The sequence below is a fragment of the Amblyraja radiata genome, chromosome 7 (assembly GCF_010909765.2).
Source record: "Amblyraja radiata isolate CabotCenter1 chromosome 7, sAmbRad1.1.pri, whole genome shotgun sequence".
NCBI lineage: Eukaryota > Metazoa > Chordata > Chondrichthyes > Rajiformes > Rajidae > Amblyraja > Amblyraja radiata.
In genome coordinates this window covers 58,884,736-58,910,412 of record NC_045962.1, presented here as the reverse complement: position 1 = coordinate 58,910,412, position 25,677 = coordinate 58,884,736, and the positions used below count along the sequence as shown (strand labels likewise).

At 41.8% G+C, this 25,677-nt stretch overlaps 1 long non-coding RNA gene across 1 annotated transcript; it reads left to right on the top strand.

The window, feature by feature from the left end:
* Positions 1-7,005: 7,005 nt before the first annotated feature.
* On the top strand, positions 7,006-25,126 carry LOC116975477. Its single transcript, XR_004412630.1, has 3 exons — positions 7,006-7,015; positions 16,825-16,831; positions 24,999-25,126. It is a non-coding gene; the product is annotated as an uncharacterized LOC116975477 (long non-coding RNA).
* The last annotated feature ends 551 nt before the right edge of the window (positions 25,127-25,677 follow it).

The window sequence follows — 25,677 nt, the reverse complement described above, 5'->3', positions numbered from 1 at the left end:
TTACTTAAACTCCTTACAAGGCAGACCCGTTAAAAATAGGTCATTATAAAGAAAAAACTATTTAAAAATTATTCCTAATTCACATCCAACAATTCTCATTCAATCTGAATTCCACATGGCCAGTGCGCAATTCAGATCTCTCTTTAATTAATTTCAAAGGGTAAGAAATAGGACAAAATCAAACTTAAAATACCGACGAGGTCACCAATCCTAATGCCAGGTTATGCAGCAAAGAAAATGAACAGTCTCCTGCTGAGCTACATCCGCTGGTTAATAAAACTTGAGAAGACAGAGAATACACAGTTAATTGCCACATGGCCATTACATTTTCAAAGAGCAAAGAAAAAGGAAATAACTTTGTCCCAGGCTCAACGCCCTGCAACTTCTGAAAGAGACACTACCTTTTAGAAATTCCATTTCAAGCAGGGTGCAAGGCCACCAAATTCAAATGCAGTTTCTTACCACTATGAGCAGGGTGCAAGGCCACCAAATTCAAGTGCAGTTTCCAACCACTTCAAGCAGGGTGCATGGCCACCGAATTCAAGTGCAGTTGCATACCACTTCAAGCTGGATCCAAGGCCACCAAATTCAAGTGCAGTTTCATACCACTTTCAGCAGGGTGCAAGGACACCAAATTCAGTGCAGTTTCATACCACTTCAAGCAGGGTGCAAGGCCGCCAAATTCAAGTGCAGTTTCATTCCACTTCAAGCAGGGTCCAAGGCCACCAAATTCAAATGCAGCTTCATACCATTTCATGCAGGGTGAAACCACCATAAAACACCAAACACACAGTTCAGTAGACATTCAGTGTGTTCAGTTGATTCACAGCTCAGACAGAGTCCTGACCTCTCCCTCCCCCATCATGCAGAGACTGAGCCACACCCACACGTCCGGGTTTTATAAACCTTCCCCCTCCCACCGGAACAGGTGTGGCTTTCAGGGCGTGATTGACAGGAGAGAGATTCTCAACATTTTTTAAACACTAATAACACTTTTATTTTTCATTGATGGGAAGAATTCTCTGCACCTGCTCAGCGGAGGGGGGACTGAGTAAGATAGCCAAAAATCAGAGCCGTAAATGGCAGCGTTTTATCTAAAATCAATATACAGTGCAAACAGGAAGTGCATTTGCAGTAATGCCTTTTAACGTCAATCCAAAGCACCCAAGCCGCCATTTGCAGTAAGTAGTGCCTTTCAACTTCAAGCCAAAGCATCCAAGCCACCATTTCCAGTAAGTAGTGCCTTTCAACTTCAAGCCAAAGCACGCAAGCCACCATTTGCCGTAAGTAGTGCATTTCAACTTCAAGCCAAAGCACCCAAGCCACCATATGCAGTAAGTAGTGCCTTTCAACTTCAAGCCAAAGCACCCAAGCCACCATTTGCAGCAAGTAGTGCCTTTCAACTTCATGCCACCATTTGGGAGTAAGTAGTGCCTTTCAACTTCAAGCCAAAGCTCCAAAGCCACCATTTGCAGTGTAGTGACTTTCAACTTTAAACTAAAGCTCCCAAGCCAACATTTGCAGTAAATAGTGCATTTCAACTTCAAGCCAAAGCACCCGCCACCATTTGCAGTAAGTATTGCCTTTCAACCTCATGCCACCATTTGCAGTAAGTAGTGCCTTTCAACTTCAAGCCAAAGCATCCAAGCCACCATTTGCAGTAAGAAGTGCCTTTCAAGCCAAATCACCCAAGCCATCATTTGCAATAAGTAGTGCCTTTCAACTTCAAGCCAAAGCACCCAAGCCACCATTTGCAGTAAGTAGTACCTTTCAACTTCAAGCCAAAGCACTCAAACAACCATTTGCAGGCAGTGCCTTTTTACTTCAAACAACCCATATTTTCATTTTCAAACCACATTAAGGGTACTCACAGTTGTGTAGACATTTGTTCACTGTTATTCAGAGCTCAGAGAGATGTGACCCTTGGCTTCATCCATCTTGCAGAGAATGAGTGAGGCACACCTCTTCCTGGTTTTATAGTCCCTCCCCCTCCCTCCAGCAGGTGCAGCAGAGAGAATGGTGATTTTTTTTAACTTCAAGCCAAAGCTCCCAAGCTACCATTTGCAGTAAGTAGTGCCTTTCAACTTTAAACCAAAGCTCCCAAGCCACCATTTGCAGTAAATAGTGCATTTCAACTCAAGTCAAAGCACCCAAGCCACAATTTGCAGTAAGTAGTGCCTTTCAACTTCATGCCACCATTTGCAGTAAGTAGTGCCTTTCAACTTCAAGCCAGCACCCAAGCCTCCATTTGCAGTAAGAAGTGCCTTTCAACCAAGCCAAATCACCCAAGCCATCATTTGCAGTAAGTAGTGCCTTTAAACTTCAAGCAAAACACCCAAGCCACCATTTGCAGTAAGTAGTGCCTTTCAACTTCAAGCCAAAGCACCCAAGCCACCATTTGCAGTAAGTAGTGCCTTTCAACTTCAAGCAAAGCACCCAAGCCACCACTTGCAGTGAGTAATGCCTTTCAACCTGAAGCCAAAGCACCCAAGCCACCATTTGCAGTAAGTAATGCCTTTCAACTTCAAGCCAAAGCACCCAAGCCACCATTTGCAGTAAGTAGTGCCTTTCAACTTCAAGCCAAAGCACCCAATCAACCATTTGCAGGCAGTGCCTTTTTACCTGAAACAAACCATATTTTCATTTTCAAACTACATTAAGGGTACTCACAGTTGTGTAGACATTTGTTCACTGCTATTCAGAGCTCAGAGGGACGTGACCCTTGGCTTTATCCATCTTGCAGAGAGTGAGTGAGGCACACCACTTCCTGGTTTTATAGTCCCTCCCCCTCCCTCCAGCAGGGACAGCAGAGAGAATGGTGAATGTTTTAAACTTCAAGCCGAAGCTCCAAAGCCACCATTTGCAGTAAGTAGTGCCTTTCAACTTCAAGCCAAAGCTCCAACGCCACCATTTGCAGTGTAGTGTCTTTCAACTTTAAACTAAAGCTCCCAAGCCACCATTTGCAGTAAATAGTGCATTTCAACTTCAAGCCAAAGCACCCGCCACCATTTGCAGTAAGTATTGCCTTTCAACCTCATGCCACCATTTGCAGTAAGTAGTGCCTTTCAACTTCAAACCAGAGCATCCAAGCCACCATTTGCAGTAAGAAGTGCCTTTCAAGCCAAATCACCCAAGCCATCATTTGCAGTAAGTAGTGCCTTTCAACTTCAAGCCAAATTACCCAAGTCACCATTTGCAGTAAGTAGTGCCCTTCAACTTCAAACCAAATCACCCAAGCCATCATTTGCAGTAAGTAGTGCCTTTCAACTTCAAGCCAAAACCCCCAAGCCACCATTTGCAGTAAGTAGTGCCTTTCAACTTCAAGCCAAAGCACTCAAACCACCATTTGCAGGCAGTGCCTTTTTACTTCAAATAAACCATATTTTCATTTTCAAACCACATTAAGGTTACTCACAGTTGTGTAGACATTTGTTCAGTGTTATTCAGAGCTCAGAGAGACGTGACCCTTGGCTTCATCCATCTTGCAGAGAGTGAGTGAGGCACACCACTTCCTGGTTTTATAGTCCCTCCCCCTCCCTTCAGCAGGGGCAGCAGAGAGAATGGTGAATTTAAAAAAAACATTAATATCTCTCTGATTTCTCATCGATGGGAATAATCCTCTGCACCCGTAAGGCGGAGGGGGGCTCTGAGTGAGGTGGCCAAAAATGACGGCCGTAGGTGGCGGCGTTCTGTCGGAAATCACAGCACAGTGGGCCAAAAGCGGTCAAGATCAGAGATTTTGTAATATAGATTGATAAAAATACATCTATTGATGCTCCTGAACACATCATCAGTGATGTAACCTGGGGTGATTGGGTGTTTCGGGTCTTTCAACTTCAGAGCACCTTGTGGACGTCCTCGTCGAACTGATGCCAGACTGCCGTCTTGCAGGGCTGAGGCCATTTGACTCGAACTTTCTCCAGAGAACTGTTTCGCGGGACTGGTTGCGCCACTTGGAGGCTTCAGGCTCTATGGGGTGATTCCGGGCCCGGCTCCTCCTGCGTCTCACCAGGTAAAATACCTGTGCGTTGTGACACTCCCTGTCCCTCCAAACACTTCATCCGGGTCTGGTGAATATTCAGGCCTCGGCTGTTCTTGCAAAGCTTACCACATCTGCATTTGATACACATAGTCGGTTGTCCATTGCCATTAGTCGTTAATCTTTGATCCGTCAAATTGAGGTGCTCATCCTCCCCCCCTCTCGGGCAACCCTGGGGGTATTTTTCCATGTGTTTTTCTGTAGCGTGATTTGGGTCTCCTCCCCTCAGAGGATGTGGTTTGGGCTGCCAACCCGCCCCGCCCCGGTTGCCGTCTTTCCACGCTGTCCACTGTCTTTCCAGTTGTCACCACCCTATTCTTGGTTGTCAACCAGTCTATTCCTGGTCACCACTGGTTTCACCAGCAGAGTGATTGATAAAATTACATCTATTGATGCTCCTGAACACATCATCAGTGATGTAACCTGGGGTCGTTGGGTGTTTTGGGTCTTTCAACTTCAGACACCCTCGCCCAGGCGACCCAGCCGTGGTTGATCAGACCACGACTTGTGTTCAGGTGGCATTCGCTCCTCACCATGGACCTTCTCTCCTGATTCAGAGCCATCTCGAAGCCTTCGCAGCGCCTCTGTGGTGTTCTTGATGGCTCTTCTCCTCGCAACTCCATTGATGCCCAGTGCACTCAAGGCTTTGTTGAGCGATTGCCCTGCAAAACCTCTGCAGCCAACCTAGATGGGCATACACCTTGCCTTCTAGCCCTGCTTACGGCAGTCTATGACCAGCTCTTCATACTTAATATATTGTGGCGGGGACGCGAAGGAGTCCAGCCAAAAAGTAACCGGACACGAGTTCCATGCACTAGATGTGTTTATTCTCTCCAATACAGCTCCCGACTCCTCAAAGGTCACGGGCGTTGCCCGGCCTTAAGTACCAACTCAGGTACCGAACCCGTGACTAGTGCCTCGCACACCAAGACACTGCCCTCTACAGCCGATGGTTCATTGTGCCCTTGGTTTGCCACCAGGTGCTACCACAATATGATATTATCATGCAAAGGCGCTATGTCTTGTGCTGTTGTATTGCTAATCTTGACCAAGCAAGCTTTGGAGAATTATAAAACAGAAGCCATATACTTCTTAAATACAAGACAAGATTCATATATATGCTGTATCAGAGGCCAAAGTTATTTGTCAGCCAGCCATTTTTCATAACCTTGAGTTTATACCACTGGAGATCCAGGATTTCATTTCCTGACATAATTACAAAATATATTTAAACACAGCTAGAAAGTTGCTTTGCTAGCCAAGGTCAGTGCTCCACTAAGTTTACTGACCAAGACATTTAAACAAATCATTCACCAAAAATGTTCATACTTTATTCATAAATACAACACATACTGAAGGATGGTCTCAACCCAAAACACACTTTGGACTCTCTCTCTCTCTCTCTCAAACACACGTCATTTCATTAAAAGCTTCAACGTTTTTAACTTTCCACATTCTCTTCCCTCCTCATCCAAAAATGCATTTATCTTGATTTATATTTTACACAGAAAACAATTTGAAGTACATTGTTGCTGTTTCTTTACAATTCTCAACAATCCTCACAACATAATTAATTAACTTTACATTCCTTTGTCTGAAAGAGCCGTTATGTCTACTAGAATCTTTGGTTCTGTGGGGACCACTGTGCAGAACTCGTAATCTGCTGTGTGGGCAATAATGTCAGCGGGAGACTCGTTGTGGCCACTTGTATGGGCATTGCACTTAATAATGGCAAGTTGGATTGGAAGAGTTAAGGCATGCAGTAGCTGGTGCTGTAGCAAGCACTGTTTTTAAGTTGCAAAAGTTTTCTTCTTGTTGGAGTGAGAGAGTTAGAGAGAGAGTTGCTGTTGTGCCCTGGCGGAGACACTAGTATCCACTGCCAGTAGAGAATAACCAAGCCCAGAAACAGGATTGATCCGATTACTCACAGACTTTCCCCTCTCTCTCCACCAGGGAGATGCGCTCTGTGTTTCAAACAGATCAGTCTTTTGTTTCAAGTTTGTTTTAAACTGTACTTGGCTGCAAAATGTTAAAGTTCTTGGGGCAAAAGTGAGCAGCTTTGATTATTGCGGGGTAGAAAGCCACCAGCTCGACATCCTGCTTTATCTTTACAATCTTCTTTTTTATCTGCTGTTTCTCTTTCCTGGTGCACTGTTTTGTTTAACTCTCCCACTGGTCTTCCTCTTCTGCCTTAAGCCCTCCACCTTCTTCTTCCTCATCTTCCTTATCAGTTCTTCCTTCTTTTGGGGATGCCCTTCCCTGTAGGAGTACTGGACCCCTTCCTCTTCACGGGATCTTAGTGCCGTGGCTCCTGCTGTTAGTGACTGGTGGTCAGGGCATTGAGTAGGTGGTCTACACTATTTCCAATTGTTTCTCTCCTTGAATTTGTTCCTTATCCTCCCTCTCTCTGTAAACAAGGTTGCTATGTCAGACAAGGGGTCCCTGGGGATATTTTGCTTAGGTTTCCATTTTTACATACCAATTGTTTAATATTATGTTGGCCAACCATATACTTTCTTTTTTTATATTCATAATGTAATCTTTACGTTTTGCCTGGATCCAAATAACACATATGCTGTACCGAAGCTTCCACGTACCTGGACTCCCACATGTACCAAAGCTCCCACATTACTCTTATCCCAAGCTTATTCCATTACTGGCCCAATATCGGCTAAATACATCAAACAGCCTACTTAGTCTGAGTCAACAATCCCAAATATTGTCTTACTTTGCGTTGTCTGTTCTGAAAGATCTTGGCAGGGAACCAGATCACTTCGGACTAAGGACAACAGTGTTCCTGGGTACTCTGAGGAGTTCAGACTCAAGGGGTCTAATAGTGCACTTTCTTTCCCCTTCAAGATCCTGGCCAAACTGTAGCCTCTTATTCAGTCTTCAGTGATTGTTTCCAGCAAGACCTGCTCGACTACGCCAATGGTGTGGTCCAAATATTCTTAAACAGACAAAAACACATATAAAGTCAGTAATCAAGCAGTAATCTTTATTTTGCCAGGCGGGTGTGGTAACGACTCTATAGTCTGTAGATACAGACTATACAGAGCTCTGATCCCCACACAAATGGGCAGTAATTCAGTACATGTATTTATACTCCAATAAGCAATGATTCAGCAATACCTTATCTACAGAGCATAGTACAGCCTCTTGCTTCTTAAGATTGACATCTTCTTAAGATTGACAGCTTCTTAAGATTGACAGATTCTTCTGAGAGAGGAAGGGTTAGCCATATATGGTTATATGACAAGGCTATTTTTCTGCAGATCAAGCATCTTGGTTTTATTTACTAATGACACACATCTTATAGAGCAAGGGTAAGTGATGAAAGTGTCTGAACATCCTTTTAATGTTTATATTATACATTCATGAAGCTGTGCTTGTTATCTCGCTTGTTATTGGAAAAATGTACATCAACATCTGAGTTAGCTTTGTTAGTGTAATAGGAACAAGGGTATGCATTTTCTGCTGGCTTAGCAATTATTAAGAGAAAGGTAATCTTTAGTTTCAGTTGAATCCATTTAAAAAAATGTTTTTTTCTTTTAAACTTCCACACGGTGACCACAACAATTGCGACCATGGTGCAAGATTGTGTGCACACGGACCTGGACTGACCGCAATGTTCCACTATGGTGCACTTCTTCTTTAAGAAGAGTGGCTAGTTTTAATCAGCTCAGGCTAGCATTAAGTAGTGTGGAGCACTTTTAATTGTTAGTATAGTCAGTTATGATATTGGTTCCTTGTTGATGAGTGCAGCCAGTCAACAATTTGGTGAGCAGTGGCTACATGCAAGAATCATTAATCTAGCAACGGTGGAGTACTGCATATAACGCATGGGTTCGTTTCAACGTTTCAAGGTCAGTTTATTGTCACGTGTACCAATTAAGGTACAGTGAAATTTTAAGTATGTCTGTTTTCAGAGGCTAGCCAATTTGACCCCCCAATGTGTTTTGTTAGCACTGAGAGCAGCAAATGAATATCCCTGGCAGGAATCTAATTTTATGTTAGCACTTCTGCTCTTGTAATCAAATATTGATCAACTATTTAGTGGATCGCAAGTGTGAAATTGAAGTAAAGGATGTTTTTTTTTTGTTCTCCACTGCTGCCAGTTCCTTAGGCACATTTCTTTTCAATTACTAAATACAGGAGTACATTAAAACAGATAACTCCTGCATTGTATTTTTTGAAAAGCTTTTGAACTGAGCTTCAAGTTTGTAGAAGTAGATTCACATTCTGACAAATCTTTAGAAGTATGTTTATATCTGGTATGCTCAACTATGATTGAATATTCAATTCCAGTTGTACCCAGTGCTTTTGAATGAATCAATCTTGTGTTACTTATCTTATTTTTGTTTGGCAAATTTCTTTCTCAATTTAAGTAAAATGTAACATGGCACTGTCAATAAATATCCTGCTATTAGAAGTAATAGATTTTCTACCTATAAACATTTATTTGTTTTCCATTCGTCAGCAACAGCAAATTGTCACCACGGCAGTTTGGTTTAAAGTAGAAACACTATTATTTCTAAATTCAGTAGTTTCTGTACAATTGAAAAATGTCTTGTGGCTTTGTATGGAGGGCCAGCCATGTCTTGACTGTCCATTGAATTATGCTTCACCTGACTGTAGCGATTATCCTGGCCATTTTGCTACATTAGTTTTTAAAGCAAAACTATTCATGTTCTTCAAAACTGAGACGGTTACCTTGATATTCCATGATTTATGGTTTGTTTGGGAGCCATCTGCGAGTGGCACATTGGCGCTGAAGTAGAGTTGCTGTGGTAGAACAGCGCCTGTCGATCCTGACTACGTGCTTATCTGTAAGGAGTTTGTATGCTCTCCCGTGACTTGCATGGGTTTTCCCTGAGATCTCTGGTTCCTTCCACACCCCAGACGTACAGGTTTGTAAGTTAATTGGCTTGGTAAAGATTTGAGATTCTTCTTCAGACTCGTAACTTGATGCATTGAACAAATCTGCCAATATTCTATTCCTGCTTCAATTCTGCTCTTTGTAAGTTGCCTCCCACTGTTTTCACTATCGATTCTTGCATTGCTAAAGTGTGCACTAGCAAACATACATTCACATTGTTAGTTACAGTAACAAGCCTCAATGGGACTAAACTTCATTAGTACAATTAATGGTAACCGTTCTGGCAATGTGAAGTTAAGACAAACAGGACAGATTTGAGAATTATAATAGACAATAGACAATAGACAATAGGTGCAGGAGTAGGCCATTCGGCCCTTCGAGCCAGCACCGCCATTCAATGTGATCATGGCTGATCATCCCCAATCAGTACCCCATTACTGCCTTCACCCCATTATCTTAAATTAATTCATCTGTACCATCATGTACCCACAAGTAATGGAATTCAGTTAAGGATCTTGAAGCAGATGTAATGAAGACCATGCAAGAATAGACATGCCTGAGAAACTGCTTCAGTTAATCTCAGCAGTGTAATCTTTTACTTGGAAATTGAATTAAATAGGCCTTGAATTTTTATAGATATTTATTCTAATTTCTCTCCACATTTTTAACCTTGGTTACCATCTAATGTCTGAATTTTCTCATTTGTCAAGTATATGTGCTTAAGAGCCAACAGCTAAGGGTAATTAATATACAACAATAGAAAAAATATCCAATTGAATTTAGTGATTGTATTGATTCTGCTTATTCCTAAATCACTGACAAATCTTTTTATACTGCATTCTATATTAAAATGAATCTATTTAACTGGGTTATTTAATGTGGCATTTATTATTTTCTTCACTTCTCTCTCCCATTCCTTCACTGCAGAACATTTCCCAAGATCGCGACTTAAAAAAATAAACAATATAGCAAGAGATGTTACTGAGCTATTATACAGAGTTTTGGAAGGGTGATGAATAGCATGGTTCAAGGATGGATTTTTCTTTTGGAGGGAACAAAAACATTAAAGAGATGAAGAGGTTTAGGAACAGCATTTCAAATTGGGAGGTGGGAGTAGCTGAAGTACTGAGATAAAGGGTTAAGGAAAAGGGCAGAAAGGAAGAATGGAGAATGTAGGGGAAGTTGCTTGAGATTCAGAGTGGTGCTGGAGAATTTAAGTTTTTTGAGATTTTGTTATGGTGAGTGAGAGGTTTTGAAATGCTGGATAAGAATGTTAAATGTAGTATGCATTGGATAGAGAGACTAAGCGATCATTATTACAAAGGTGATGACTTAACAAAATAATTGTGGAATATCATATAACTAATTTGAATGGGTGATTAATGGTCAATGTGGATTCAGTAGGCTGAAGGGCTGGTTTCCATGCTGTGAAGTGTTGGTTCAGACTGTCTCTACGAATCTATGACTCTTATAATTTTATATACGTCCCCCAGAAGTTAAATTTCAGGAATTAAGGGAGTTGGAATGAGAAGACACCTACAAGTCAGCCACAACAGGGTTTGTTTGCCCTAAGTCACTGATCACTGGTCTGAAAACTTCTAATACGTTAAGATGGTACTTTCTTTCTGCTCATGCTGTTACCTTGGCAATATATTCTGCCCTCTGGCTGCTGAAAGAAAGAATGGGTGTGTGAGAGAGAGACTCACTGAACTGAGGATAAAATTGGATTGTTTAAACAGATTCCATTAGTTCTGTTTAATATACTTTCTATGCTAAGGAGAAGGTACCGAGGAGGAGAGTATCCAGAAAAACAATATGAAGAGATCCAAATAATGCATGTACCAATATGATAGTTTTAAAGTTTAAGTGTGAATTATTTTTGGCTTTGCTGGTCATGAAAACAAACAGATATAAAAAGAAAAGATTGCATAAAAATATTCTAATTGAGGCATTTAATTTGATTTCTTTCTTTCGATAATTGAAATATTTGATGGGGTTGACACAGCCAGAACATTTCCTTAGGTGCTATTAGAAAGAAAATCATTAAGAGTGATCATAGTGCCAAAGTCTTACTGGAATTAAAGCTATGAACATTCTCTTATGCCACAGCATTCAGAAATGCAAAAGTGAGGATGCTGAGATAATTAAAATCTTTGACATATTTTCACTTGGTATCAAGGGCCATTCATGTGTCATTAAAATGGATTGAAGGAGGCATATAATAAAGAGGCAATTTAACCATTGTTCTTTGAAAATAAATTCCAGCTCCGAATGGAACAAGTGCATAGAGTCTGCTGAGCATTCACAGAGACCCTGGATTACAATACAATACAATACAATACCTTTTATTATCATTTGAACCTCACATGAGGTTCAAACGAAATTTGGTTTCTGCAGCCATACAAAAAAAAGAACCAAGACACACACCAACACAATTCAATTCACATAAACATCCATCACAGTGAGTCCTCCTCACTGTGATGGAAGGCAAAACTTAAACATACCTCTCCCCTGCACTCCCCTCTCCCCCCCATGTCAGAGTCAAAGACAGAGTCAAAGCCCCCGGCGGGCGATGTTAAATGTCCCGCAGCCATTAAAGCCACGCTGGGTGATGCAAGGCCACGCACCGGGTCTTGGTGTTGGAGCCCCGGCGGGCGCTCACAAAGTCCCGCAGCCATTCCAAGCCGCGCGGGGCGGTGATGTAGGCCCCGCTCCAGGTAATCTTCAACCCCGCAACTCGGGCGGGAGAAGTCGCCGTTGCGGAAGCCCCGAAAAGCGGTCTCCCACCAGGGACCCGCGGGCTCCCGGTATTACTGTCCACAGACCTGCGGTAGGAGCTTCCGAATCTCCGGGTGTCGGGTCACAGCAGCGCTCCACCACAGCTACACCCGCTCCGGACTCGGCCAGCTCCGTGATGGTGAGTAAATCTGCAGCTCCGCGACTGGAGCCCCAGGTCATTCCTGTTGGAGGCCGCTCCACGTTGTAGCCCCAACGACAACGGAGACCCGACAAAGAAAAGGTCGGGTCTCCCGTGCAGGGGAAAGACCTTAACGTTCCCCCACCCCACCCCACCCCCACACACATACCCCGACAAAAAAAACAATAAAAACTACATAGAACAAGACAGAAAACAATAAAAAAAAGACAGACGGACTGCAGAGGCCACTGCTGACAAGAGTCGCGCCGCCCACAATGTACTACTCTTACAGTATACTATGTCATATGTGCTAAATTCTATCATGCAAATAAGTCATCTCTACAACAAGCTCAGCAAGTCTCTGTACTCCCTCTAGTTCCTGATGAAGGCCTTGGAAACTCTGATCAATCCTATCCCTAGCACCTCCCATCAACTTCTCTCTCAGACTCCCCATTCTTCACAATGGCAGGAGAATGTGGGGGTGTTCAACTGTGTTGGTCTGTTTGGATGGAACAAGGTTGAGGAATTGAATGGATAGTTAAATGTTTCTTAAGAGATGAGACTTGAAACTTCTATTTAACTTCTCTAATCCTATCTCTGAAAGGGAAAAAAAATGCCTTCAACCAATTGATAAACCAATATGGCCACAACCTCAGAAATTAATGGTTCAATGGTACTTTGGTGTCATGCATACTTAAGTGCAGTGAAATTCTTCTTTTTCATACAGTCCAGCGATAATCCTACTATACAATAGGTGCAATCATATTAAGTATAAGAGTGTACGATAATAGACCACAGTGATTCAGTACACAAGACTCACCATGTTTAGGTGCTATCTTGTACCCTTTAAGTTCTACAATATTTTTAAAATGTTAGAGTCTTAACTTGGTCATAAAGGTCCATTGTCCTACCAATTAATCTACCAATTGCAAGGTTTTGCTACAAAATATTACTTATTATCTTTAAGGTGAACTGATTTTGAATTGGCATACAGTCAGTAAAGAAGGACTTTTTAATCACAGTTACTCTAGCTGTACTTTTCACAAATATAACCTAAGGGCAGGGAATTTATCCTATTAGAATTTCATGTATTAGAAAATGTCTCCAATGTGTAATATCTGCAGAATCCTTGGCCAGTTTTCTTCTTGATTACCTGTATGGTGAAAAGGGTTATAGCAGAATCCTTTGTCTGTCAGAGAAGAAACATTATTCCAGGAAATACCTAAATTAGCACCATTTGTTAAGAGTTGCAGACAATATGAATATCTTCAGTGCAGTTTCTTGGCACAGGAGTAGTCAATCTAATAGCATGCAGCTCATTTTGCACACGTCTATACTTTCTATACATAAATATGTATATACTCTATACATAATATATCATTGTCTTTCTCTGCTCATTTTCTTGTTAGCTTTACAACAAGACATCCAGTGCATCTCACAATCCTCTAGACAGTGATATCAATGCTTACAAAGATACATTTCAGATACCAGCCTCATACAGATAAATGTACTGAGAATTTCAACAAAAATCTTTGTAAAATGTGTGATGTGCCTCACATTTTTACCATTGCCTATTTTATGAATATTTTGCAAAAATATTTGCATATCCCAGAGCTAACCAACTGCACTAGGACCCAATTCTAAGTAGATAAAAAGGGATGCTTTATTATTGATGAGAATGTGTGCTATTTTTACCTTCAGGATTGTTTATTTTGTCTAAAAATTAACTTGCTGTCTGCAGTAATTGCAAAATTTATAATTTTCATTTGAGTACAGATTTGAGAATGTATGAAACTGAAAATTAAGCACATTCCTTGGCTTTTAGAGAGTGAGGTGGTCTACCTACTCCTCTCTGGCACCAGCAGATGCTTTTTGTTAAACACACCAAGGCCTTATTTCAAACAACTTATCTTATGTCTGTGCTTGAACTGTAATGAGCTTTACACAAATGAATGAAGCTGAGCATTAATATACAGGCAGTTCAATAAAGTGCTGTTCTCATCAGCTTAGCACTGCATTGTATCTTATAAATGATCAGACAATAGAGATTTGCCTCAAATACATATAAAGTTAAAAAATCCAAGAAAAATACATGAATCCTAGTAAATGAAGCACAGAACCTGACAGAAATTACCTTAAGGCAGCACTGAAGTAAATGATTAAAATGTGGATGAAAACATAGAGCAAGAGGGTGACTTCTAATGCAATAAGTGGTAATTAAAGACATCAATTAAATGGTTTATAGGCAGACCAGCCCCAATTTAATCCTTATAAAGCTGACATATGAAGTAGTTATACACTTTGATCTCCAAAACTCAATTGTGCCTACTTCTGATTAATTAGATTGCATAGCTAAGCATAGTTTCCAGTGCTACATTCAATCTCACTAACCTTTTGCAGAACCAAATTGGAAATTAGCTGGACAAGCTGATTCATTAATGAATCTTCAGAGTGACGTTTCCCCTTAGCGTTTTTGTACTGTTTACTTTCTCTGTTTTTCTCTCATACTCTCTTCTCTCTCTCATACATAATACATCATGTAGCAGTCCTGAGGATTTAAAAACATTGGACTAAAATTCATTTCATACTTCCTTCAACTACTCACATCAATGTTTTATATATTTCTCAATTGACAAGTTTACATTCAGTTGTCAATGGGTTCCACCATTCAAATAAAAAAAATGTTTCACTCATTCAATCCAGGACTTTAGATAAACATTTGCCTATTTAGAGCCAGTGAAGAAAATGAGATAAATAGTAATGAGGTAGGGCATGGAGCTATGTTGCAAGGAAACAGGTTCTTTAGGTCACATTGTCCATGCCGACCATGTTGGCATATTGGACTAGTCCCATTTGTTCCATAGCCCTCTGAAGCCTTCCTATCCATGTATGTCAAAATGGCTTTTAAAGGTCACAATTCTATCTGTTTTGATAGCTTCCTCAGGCAGTTAATTCAAATATAGATACCAAAACCGATATAACCATATAACCATATAACAATTACAGCACGGAAACAGGCCATCTCGGCCCTACAAGTCCGTACGAACAACTTTTTTCCCTTAGTCCCACCTGCCTGCACTCATACCATACCATTCCCTTCTCATCCATATGCCTATCCAATTTATTTTTAAATGATACCAACGAACCTGCCGCCACCACTTCCACTGGAAGCTCATTCCACACCGCTACCACTCTCTGAGTAAAGAAGTTCCCCCTCATGTTACCCCTAAACTTCTGTCCCTTAATTCTGAAGTCATGTCCTCATGTTTGAATCTTCCCTATTCTCAAAGGGAAAAGCTTGTCCACATCAACTCTGTCTATCCCTCTCATCATTTTAAAGACCTCTATCAAGTCCCCCCTTAACCTTCTGCGCTCCAGAGAATAAAGACCTAACTTATTCAACCTATCTCTGTAACTTAGTTGTTGAAACCCAGGCAACATTCTAGTAAATCTCCTCTGTACTCTCTCTATTTTGTTGACATCCTTCCTATAATTGGGCGACCAAAATTGTACACCATACTCCAGATTTGGTCTCACCAATACCTTGTACAATTTTAACATTACATCCCAGCTTCTATACTCAATGCTCTGATTTATAAAGGCTAGCATACCAAAAGCTTTCTTTATCACCCTATCTATATGAGATTCCACCTTCAAGGAACTATGCACGGTTATTCCCAGATCCCTCTGTTCAACTGTATTCTTCAATTCCCTACCATTTACCATGTACGTCCTATTTTGATTTGTCCTGCCAAGGTGTAGCACCTCACATTTATCAGCATTAAACTCCATCTGCCATCTTTCAGCCCATTTTTCCAAATGGCCTAAATCACTCTGTAGACTTTGGAAATCCTCTTCATTATCCACAACACCCCCTATCTTGGTATCATCTGCATACTTACTAATCCAATTTACCACCCCTTCATCCAGATCATTGATGTACATGACAAACAACAAAGGACCCAACACAGATCCCTGAGGCACCCCACTAGTCACCTGCCTCCAACCCGACAAACAGCCATCCACCATTACCCTCTGGCTTCTCCCATTCAGCCACTGTTGAATCCATCTTGCTATTCCTGCATTTATTCCCAACAGTTGAACCTTCTTAACCAACCTTCCATGAGGAAACTTGTCAAAGGCCTTACTGAAGTCCATATATACAACATCCACTGCTTTACCCTCATCAATTTCCCGAGTAACCTCTTCAAAAAATTCAAGAAGTTTAGTCAAACATGACCTCCCAGGCCCAAATCCATGTTGACTGTTCCTAATCAGACCGTGTTTATCCAGATGCTTATATATATTATCTCTAAGTATCCTTTCCATGAATTTGCCCACCACTGACGTCAAACTAACAGGTCTATAATTGCTAGGTTTACTCTTAGACCCCTTTTTAAACAATGGAACAACATGCGCAGTACGCCAATCCTCTGGCACTATTCCCGTTTCTAAAGTCCATAAAGTCCATATAGACAACATCCACTGCTTTACCCTCGTCCATTTCCCTAGTAACCTAGTAGAAAGGGATCAGAAAAATAGGGGCTAAAGGCAGATATATGGAACGAGCCCAGAATGTCAACTTGGTCAGCATGGACAAGATGGGCCAAAGGGCCTGTTTCTCTGCTGTGATTCCATTACATTGACTCTATTTTTCAGAACTCTTATACTCTATATTTCTCAATGACTCTTTATAATTCAGAATTTATAATTTCTATATAATAAATGTGAAAAAAAAAAAGTTTTTGCAAAGACTGCAGGTTTGCTGCATCTTTGGGCTATCAGTTCTACAACACTGATTTGGACTCTACTTTTTTCTGATGTGAGCATTCTGCATTAAATTAGTTAAAGTAAAATACAACACCGGAGTAATTTCAGAGATCATCATGCACCAAAGGCATCCGTTACAGTATGGCAGATTCTGTTGTTATAATTAATCACTTCATTGAATGACTATGATGAGCTTTCCTTCAATTTTCAGCCCATTAGCTACTATGTTAAAAAAAAGTGAATGAAAATTTGGGAGAAGACATTGTAATCATAACCAATCCATTAAATGTATAAGAAGGTATATTAGAAAAATAGCTCAAAATGACACAGATTAATCCCCATAAATTTTGTGCAGTAAAAATACAAACAACGTGTTAGGCATAGAGACATACAACACGGAAATGGGTCCTATAGCCCAATTAGTCCACAACGAACGACAAATACAGATTTATGGAGCAGAATTAGGCCATTCGATCCAAGAAGTCTGCTCTGGCATTCAATCATGGCTGATTTATCTTTCCCTCTCAACACCATTTTAGTGAAGAAAAAAAAAATGGTTGCTTGAGCATAAACACTCTAGATGTACAACACGGTGAGTGAATCAAATTGGAGAGAAATACATATTTTTTCACATGTAGATTGGTTACTTTACTTATTAACCAATGTAGTGCTTTATTATTATAAGCTCCGCCTACAAGCACACCATTCATATTATTGCAACCCAACATGTGCTGTTGGCTAGTACTGCTGCATGGTAGGAGTAACATGCTGTAGTGTGTTGTATACGTTGCTCTGTGAGTATGTGTGATTTACTCAACATGGTGTCAGAACCAGGGAGTGTATGTTATGACTGTTATCTTAGGCTCAGGGAGAGTAACCGGAGGAGGTGATGGTAGCTCTTGGTACTCTATATCAGAATCTTCATGTTTTAACAGGTGCACAGGCTATCTTGGGATTGAGCGATTCCCACGGGCTCGACAACATTTAATGAAATGCTTTCTTCTTTTTTTTCTTTGTTGCGACCACCATGGTGGAAACCCAGTCAGATGGGTCAGTAACCGTGGCAATGGCACCCATCCACTGGAGCTCGCCCCACACAAGACACACAAAGAGACACCTAAACTAACAATAGACACACAAAAAAACACAAAAAAAGTTAAAATAACAAACACACTGCTGGCAGGGCAGCCGACTCGCAGAGTCCCTGCTGACTGGGCTGTCCGGAACGCCAAGCAATTGATGGAGCGCACACACCTTGCTAAATGTCTACCTGGACGTGCTCAACCTGAGAAACATCGCACGTGACCCAATACTGGTGTCTCCTGCCCAATGCCTGATGTTCCGACAGACCCGTGCTGCACTGCCTGTGCAGCCACAGGTTCATTGACCATTTGCTGTCCAGAAACAACTCCAACTGAAACTCGATACCTAAAAGCGATTTTTTGATAAGTCCAGCAAACCACTTAGACCTATCTCCAGTGGCCAAGTTCTTTGCCTTCAAACCAACAAGGGTTATGGCCATTTGGGTTTCATCCACAGTCCCACAAAAGAGCCACATTCATACCTGGTGAGGGCAGACGGAGGGATCTACACACGCAACCGTCAACATCTCCTTCCTGTGAAGGAACCACGTCCTGCTGTCTCATATCCTGATGCGATGTGTCCGATCTACCCATCCACTGACGGACTATCTCTTCCCTCAGTTGCAGACCAACCATTGGATGGGTCTCCAGCTCCCTCACCACCACAGTCAGTGCCCCGCTCGCCTGCCTCACCGTGTTTGTCCCTGGGTCCCCAGTGCTCCAGCCACACGGGACCCCGGTATTATCGCCGATGAAGGGAGGAGATGCAGATCTGTACCGTACGCACACGGGACGGGTTTGTAGGCTGCCCCTTAGATACGAGGACTTTGTTTGAACTATCTGAACTTCCTTGTATTGCCTATTAGCGCTTTGGTTACATTATTAATCAGTCAGCACCTAGTAATGTGCTTATACATATATATCACTTTATTGTAGATGTGTTTCACTTTTTTATTCTTACAAGGAAATATGTAGATTGGTTAGTTTACTTACTAACCAATGTAGTGCTTTATTATTATAACCACCGCCTACTACCGCACCATTCATATTATCGCAACCCGACATGTGCTGTTGGTTAATACTTTTGCATGGTAGGAGTAACATGCTGTAGTATGTTGTATACATTACTCAATAAATACTGTTAGACCAGATCTGTGAGTATGTGTGATTTACTCAACACACAAGCAAATGCTGAGTCCAGAAGAAGGGTCTCGACCCAAAATGTTGACTGTCCATTTCCCTCCACAGATACAGCTTGATCCATTGGTAGACGGAGGGGGGCGCTGCACTGTAGCAGCCTCTACCTACAGCCAGTCTGTATTTCAATCTTTTTTTTATTTTTAGTTAGTCTAAAGTTTTGTGTTGGGGGAAACTTTAACTTTTCTATGTGGGGGAGGGGGGCAGGGTAAGGGGGAAACCATTTCCCAGTCTCTTCCTGGCGGGGACGCGACTATTTCTCCGAGTCGCGTCCTCGCCCCCCACCTCGCGGCCTACCAGCTGGATCGGAGCGGCCTTTCCTGCCGGGGACCGGGAACCGGACCAGGGCTGCTACAGCGGCGGCGCAGCGCTGGAGTCACCGCGGAGCGGGCGATGCCTACCTGGGTCGCTGTTTGGAGCTCCGGAGTGTTGGGCCGCTGCTCCAACATCGTGGAGCTCTGGTGCGGAGACCTTCCAACACGGGCGGCGCTGAACGGCATCGTGGAGTCCTGGGGCGCCTTGCAGAGGGTCTGCAGCGGCGGTCTCCAGCTGGCGCGGCCTACGGACTTTGGAAGCCGCCAACTCCGGTAGGAGGGGCCGCCTCTGGTGTCCATGTCGCTGAGGACGTCCCGCAGCCCCGACGTCGGACTTGTATCACCCCGGCGAGCGGTCCTGGACATCGGGCCGCCCGTAGCTGCAACTGCGGAGGGCTTGGGGAGGCCCTGACCACGAGGAACAGTGGAGGAAGAGACTGACTTTGGTGCCTTCCCACACAGTGGGAAACTTTGATTCTGCTGTGTGGGGAAGTTTTATGTTAAATTCTGTAGTGTGTGTTCTTTATACCCTTTCTGGCTTAATCCCTCCCTTCACCACCTCCAGTTTAAATTCCAGTTGGAATATTTTGGAGGACCCAAGAACCAAGAATTGAGTCCTTCCAAAAGTTTGTTTTTTTAGCTCCAGATTCCAATACCTGCAGTCTTTTGTCTCTAAACAAATATCCCTTACCATTTTGGCAGAGTCTGCGCACACAGTTGGCAGAATTAAAGTTTTTTAACAAAACCTTATTTCTTGCAGCTGTAAAGTCAGATGTGCATCACTATCAATTGCCATCAATTGCCATTTTCTTCCATTAAGTCGCTATTTACAGTCAAATCCTCACCGTAGATTTTCCAATGATTTTGCAGGGCATTGACACTGAATGCAACCAAGGTGATCTTATCGCTGCTGTTAATCCAGAGGAACATGTACATATTTGGAGGAAATAATAAACAACTTTCAATGGAAGTGGTACAAATCTGTTGTTATACATCCAGAGGAGGCCTTGTACATCCAGCAGTGATATATTGTAGTCTGAAGTTAATGGACCTGTTTAAGACTGGATTGATGCCATCATGAAAGATAAGTGTCCAGAGAGTGTTGCAAAGCTTCTCTCTTTCCAGTCAGGGATTTAGTGTTATTGTGGGTTCTTGTCTTATCTAGCCATGGTACCAACACTATTTAGCAACTTCCGAAGAAGAATGAGAAATAGAATTAGACTACCATGCAACAAAACTATTTGATCAATGTTAATTGAGTTTGAATCTCAAATCTCCACTCATTCACTATGATATAATAAGAGCCCTGACAATGCCTTGTTATGCCATTAGCTACAGATAATGCTACTATCTATAGTATCAGTCATGTTACAAATAAGAGGCAGAAGCAACCAATAACATTTGCTATGTGAGATATGGGCAAAGACAAACTGAGAAGGAAGCATGAGCAATTATTTTTGATGTGAAAAAAATCCCATCAGTTACTATTTGGATGCTCCTTCCTTCTCATTACCGATTACAAACTAAAATTGGCAATCCTGATCCTAAAGCAGTAATTTCATCAATGCATTTTCCAGCTTTCAAAGTTGTCTCATCATGATATAATTACACAATTCAAACTGTTGATAAAAGTAAACTGTAATTCGTATTATTCTACATTATCCTTAGACATTTGTAATGATGGAAGTTGTTATGGAAGTTGTTATGGAAGTTTCCATAATAACTTGGAAACCAAGCTTTCACTTTGGTATTGGTTTATTACAGTAATTCTATGCAAAAATGCTTAAGCTACTGAGCATAATGCACATCTGAATCAGGTCAGAGAAAATACTTTGAAGTAAGCTGACCTGGACAAGTGTTGAAATGAAGTATAACAGCCAGTCAATAACAGCAGCTTGATTTATCAACTGATCAAGTGCTTTTAAAATGCAATCATTTCAAGGCCTCTGAGAAAAGGATTCATCGATCATCTACATGCCATGCACACGGGAATCATCAATATAAAGGCCTTTGCCAGAGTTTAGGTTGAACATTGACCAAGTGTCCATGTGTTCTGTTTGTCACGAAAGGAGAATAATCCCACCCAAAACCTCAGTCTAAAGGAGGGTCTCGACCCGAAATGTCACCCATTCCTTCTCTCCAGAGATGCTGACTGTCCCGCTGAGTTACTCCAGCATTTTGTGTCTGCAAGGAAATTATTGTTCCTCTATTAACAAAATTTGATATGGTCTCATTAGATCATCAGATATTTCCATGTCTATATTAGTGCTTTTGGTGGGATTATTGATGATTCCAGTGTGCATGGCATGTAGATGATCTCTAAATCATTTTCTCAGAGGCCATGAAATGATTGCATTTTAAACACACTTGATCAGCTCCTTCAGTCTGAAGATGGGTTTTGACCCAAAACGTCACCCATTCCTTCTCTCCAGAGATTCTGCCTGTCCCGCTGAGTTACATCAGCATTTTTGTCTATCTTCGGTGTAAATAGCATCTGCAGCTCCTTCCTACACATTCCTAATAATTTTCTTGTGCTCACCCATGCACACTCAGAGCTGATTGAAGGTGAATTAGTAGGTATTCATACAATGGAATGTTTGTGATGGATCTTTCTTTTCCTTGGAATATCAGTTGAATTTGCATCTAAAATGGATCATCATACACTTCATATTTTTGTCAAGAGTTCTTTGTGGCATCAAATGTTCATGATTCTTCTCCAATTACCTGCTTCAAATAATACACCCCAAAAAAGATTTATACAAATCATAAAATAAGCTGTGAAGAAGCAAATGTTCCGAGAAATGTTTAGCATCACAGGTCGTTGATTGGTAACATTTGTTTAAATACTGAATGACTTCACATTCCACAACTGGCTTCACTCATTCACTCAAGCAGAGTGGGTAATGCATCATCTTTATATATGATAGGGTCTGGTACGACCTGTCTTAGAGAGGGAAATAATGAGGCAGCCACTGAAGCAGAAAGCAATGTTTCAATAACCAGCCCAGTCAGCAAGTTTGTGACTTGGAAAATGGACCTTGGTGAAGTGGTCCTAGTTTAGCTAAGTACAAATGGAAAATCACATCAGATGTGTCTGTGCAGGTCAAATAAACACAGCCAATAATCAAATCTGAAGACAGTAAAATGCAATGAATTATATTTTTCCCCTTTATCAATGCGGACTGAGCTATTGTCCAAGAGTAAAAAGCAAACCGCTGGAGGAACACAGCGGGTCAGGCAGCATCTGAGGAGGTAATGGACAGATGGCATTTTGGATCGAGACCCTTCTTCAGACTGATGGAATAGGGAAGGGGAAAGCTGGAAATGATAACTGGGGATGGGGCATGGCATGGCAAGTGATAGGTGGATGCAGGTGAAAGGGGTGATTGGCGGATAGATGGAGTAAGTGGCAGGCTAGAGGTGAAAAGGAGACAAAAGGGTGTCATAAGGAAAGAAGAAGAGTGAACTATAAAGAGATGGTTGTGAAAGGGGTCAGAAGGTAGAGAAAGAGGGAGGATGAAATGGAAATGTGACGGGGTGGGCGATGATGTATGGGTAACTAGGGTGGTGGGAAATGATGTGAGAAATATCTGCAGGGTGGGACAGGGGGAACAGAGGTTGAAGGGGGAGAGATTGGGATATTACTTGAAATTGGAGAGTTGTACACTCATACTGTTAGGTGGTAAGCTACCCAAGCAGAATATGTAGTGATGTACTTCTAGTTTACCTATGGTTTCACTCTGGCAATGGAGGAGGCCGAGGACAGGAAGGGAATGGAAATGGGAAGGGGAGTTGAAATGGTTAGCAACTGGGAGCTCTAGCAACCCTGCAGAATGCAAATACTTGTCAAAACAGTCACCAACTCTACATTTCGTCCTGCCAATGTAAAGGAGGCCACATAGGGAGCACAAACTGCGATAGACAAGGTTAGAAGATGTGCATTGCAGAAGTATAACAGTGAGATGAATAAAGCATCTGCAAATTCCTCAGTACCAGGGACAAGTACAATGTCAAAGGCAGGGATTCACATGAGAAGACAAATGGACTAAATAAATCAGATGACTGAATATCAAATGACTGTGTAGAACAGTAAAACAAGCATTTTATTCAAAGAGGAATATCGATTTGATATATTTGCATCTAGTTTTGTGAATAAATCTTGTGGTACAAAGGTGTGATGTCAAAATATCTTCCTCGTATGATATAAACATTATGTGCATTGGAGGGATGTTCATTACTAATAAAATTACATAAACATCCCTGTTCAAAGCTTTCATATTGCATGTAGAACATTTTAGAATCTCAACAGTATATGAGATCCACTTCAGGTAAAAGTTTAGAAAATTACATAGATTATAATAAATGGTAGGACCCAGCGAGTGTTGTAGAACAGAGACAATACAGGCTAAAGGCATGAATGAATGAATGAATGAATGAATACGTTTATTGTCATTGCACAAACTGTGCAACGAAATTCCATTAAAGTAGTAACATGAATAGACAGGGTGGTAAAGGAGGCATTTGCCACACTTGGCTTCTTTGATATGTACATGAGTTGGGATGTTGCATGTTGCAGGTTGGCAAGACATTCGTGAGATCTCATTTGGAATATAGCGTGCAATTCTGGTAGCTCTGTTAGAAGAAGGACATCGTTGAACTGGAAAGAGTACAGAAAAGATCCTCAGAAAAGGATGTTACCAGGCTTGAGTTATAAAGAGGGACAGGAGGAGCTGAACATGTTTCCCTGGAGCATGGGAGGCTGTGGAGTGATCTCACAGAGGTATGCAATATAATGAGAGGCATAGATGCAATGAATGGTCACAGTTTCTATCCCAGGGTAGAGCAATCCAGAATCAGAGCACATATATTTATGGTGAGAGGAGAAAGATTTAAAAGAGATCTGAGGGCAATTTCTTCAGGCAGAGAGTGGTGCATATAGGGAATGAGTTGTCAGAGGAAGCTGTCAAGGCAGGCTTAATGGCAACATTTAAAACCAATTAGAACAGGTACAGGACATGAAAGGTTTGGAGAGATATGAATGAACGTAGACAAATTGGCCTCGCTCAGTTATAAAACCTGGTTGGCATGTACAGGTTGAAACAAAGGGCCTGTTTCCAAGCTGTTTGACTATATCAAATGTTTCCCTAGTCCACTACTTCAGCCACTTTCTTCAAAGCTTTCATATTGTAAGTTGAACATATCAGAATTCCCACAGAATGTAATGTCCCTCTCAGGTTAAATGTAGTCAGTCTTTTAGGTTCATCAGGGAAGAGCTACACTTTACAGAGCCAAGCTGGCTCACCCAGATCAAAATACAAATTTTTTGCTACATATTTACTTATAGAAGTTAGAACATTTCCCAAAACATATGTCAGGGTATCTAGTGTCTGACTCCTTGCCTTCCCCTTCTTACTTTTCTTAAACAGCAGAAACCTGAACAATTTTCTAATTGAGAAGCTTAATCTATCAACGATTTTAATTTTAACAGGGAAACTGCTTACATTCAATGCAAACTTTCATTGTATATTTCAATAAATGTGACATTCCACAATAATTTCTAATTTTGAATTCAGTGGAATTTAGTGTTAATGAGCAAAAGGCATTAAAATAGTTTATTTTATATACAAGAATTCTATTACTTAAATTGATTTTAATTATCTTTCTGAGACAGCTACTTGGAACATGTGCTGACTAATAGAAAGCTGCATACAGAACAGTTCACTATATAGTTTGGCTATGATCTTTAATGAACTGTTTCCATATATCTGTGGAAGAATCTACAACATTACTCCGGCAATAGAGACCCACTGACTACCATGGCTATCTCGACTACACGTCTTCCCACCTTGCTTCCTGTAAGGACTCTATCCCCTACTCTCAGTTCCTCTGTCTGCGGTGCATCTGCACCCAGGATGAGGTGTTCCAAACCAGGGCATCGGAGATGTCCTCATTCTTTAGGGAACGGGGGTTCCCCTCTTCAACTATAGATGAGGCTCTCACCAGGGTCTCCTCTATATCCCGCAGCTCCGCTCTCAATCCCCATCCCCCTACTCGTAACAAGAACAGTCCCCCTTGTCCTCCCCTTCCACCATACCAGCATCCTCCGACATTTTCGCCACCTCCAACGGGATCCCACCACTGGCCACATCATCCCTTCTCCTCCCCTTCCGGCTTTCCGCAGAGACCGTTCCCTCCGTAACTCCCTGGTCAATTTGTCCCTTCCCACCCAAACCACCCCCTCCTCTGGTACTTTCCCTTGCAACTGCAGGAAATGCTACACTTGTCGCTTTACCTCCCCCATCGACTGAATCCAAGGACCCAAGCAGTCTTCCCAGCCTCCTCCAACCTCATCTGTTGCATCCGCTGATCCAGGTGTCAATTGCTCTACATCGGTGAGACCAAGCGCAGGCTTGGCGATTGCTTTGCCCAACACCTCCGCTCAGTTCGCAATAACCAAACTGATCTCCCGGTGGCTCAGC